The following is a 1,697-nucleotide window of genomic DNA, read 5'->3' on the forward strand; positions in this document are numbered from 1 at the left end:
TATATTTTAGGACCCCAAGCTGGCACGAAACGGTAATATCGAGATTTTTGGCCTGTTAAGCGCGGCATGAAAACATTAGCCTAATTCTTTTTCTTTAAAACTGTAAATGGATAGCTGCTACCTGATTCTTAAAAAAACGTTTAACGTGATATTTGTCTTGCTTCAGTTATATTAAATCATATATTTATCTTAAACTTAGTTTTAAAAACCATATGAGTTTATCACATGAGAGATATTTTTGAGTTATTTGACTAAACATTTTACAGCATCGTTTGTGGATATCAAAATTTAAAATTATTGCCTACTAGCTACATGAAAATAAAATATAATTATGAAAAAATAAACTATTTTATTTTGTATTGTAATTTTCTTTTTATTGGTTCTATTTTATCTAAAATATCTGTGATTTGACGTCTGTGACCGTTACCGTTTCTGGAGAGTAAATCCTACGTAAATATGCTAAATAACGTTCTGGATTAAAACCTAACATAAACTTATTTCATTAATTATTTAGCGGGTATACACACCCTAATCCTCTTCCGTACTTTTTCGTAATTTTAAATTTTTAATAGAAATTGAGAACTGTAGATCCTGTCATTTGAAATGTGTTAGCACTAGGAGAAGTATAAAACACATACACTCTAGAAAATGCTGGGTTGTTTCAACCTAACTTTGGGTCAAATATGGACTAACCCACCTTTTGGGTTAAACATTTAATTTAAAAATTTAACCCAATGGTTGGGTTAGTCCATATTTGTGTACAAATACATAAAATTCTATATAGACATAAATATAGCCTATATTTTTTCGATTCCAGTATTTTGAAAGTGAGCTTATGGACGATTTCTTGATGTCTATGAGTTTTTTTTTTTTCTTTTGCTGTCTTATACTGCGACCTGTTAAATTAATTTTATAATAACAATTTGACATTATTATTATTGGGATAGGCTTCGTATAGTTTCATATTTATTTCAGGAGACTTTTTGTTTTCTTTGTTTGTTTTTGTTATGTTTTTCTAGTTTTTCATAAAGACATTGCATACATTAAGGTGAAATGTAATAATAATAATAATAATAATAATAATAATAATAATAATACAAAAGACACTAAGCCCAACAATAGGATAAAGGTGCCAGCTCATTGCCTATTATGTTAGTTATAGTTTTAACTATAGTTTAATTATACATGACGCATAGTTTATTTCGTCTGATGACAAAAAAGTATGAAAAAATTGTGTACACATGCATTTTAAGATTTTCGTTTACATGGACACGTAACAAGCTTGACACAGTTTTCAGTACCTTAAATCATATTGTTGAAGCGCTAAATCTTCCCTTTTATGTCACTGCTATTGATTAAGGGTTTTATTAAACAGATTTTCGAATATGCTTTTTAAAGTGCAGGTTTTTATTTTCCTAAAATGACCAAATTTAGAAGAATCTAACTTTACACTAGTTATAAATTTGTTGCCAACGGAGTGGCGTATATTCATGCTTCTCTTCTCATTTACAAACGAATATATAACATACAAGTAGCTAGTTGTTGTATTCGTTAACAGTTTGTAGTTATTAGTTTCAGCAAAAACTAGTCAAGTAAATAATACAGTCTTTTTATTTTTTAAATTATGCATTTTTTGTATATATTTTTTTCTTCTTTATTATTATTATTATTATTATAAAAAACCATACAACCTGTTA

The sequence above is a fragment of the Sinocyclocheilus anshuiensis genome, unplaced genomic scaffold (assembly GCF_001515605.1).
Source record: "Sinocyclocheilus anshuiensis isolate Anshui unplaced genomic scaffold, SAMN03320099.WGS_v1.1 scaffold145, whole genome shotgun sequence".
Classification (NCBI taxonomy): domain Eukaryota; kingdom Metazoa; phylum Chordata; class Actinopteri; order Cypriniformes; family Cyprinidae; genus Sinocyclocheilus; species Sinocyclocheilus anshuiensis.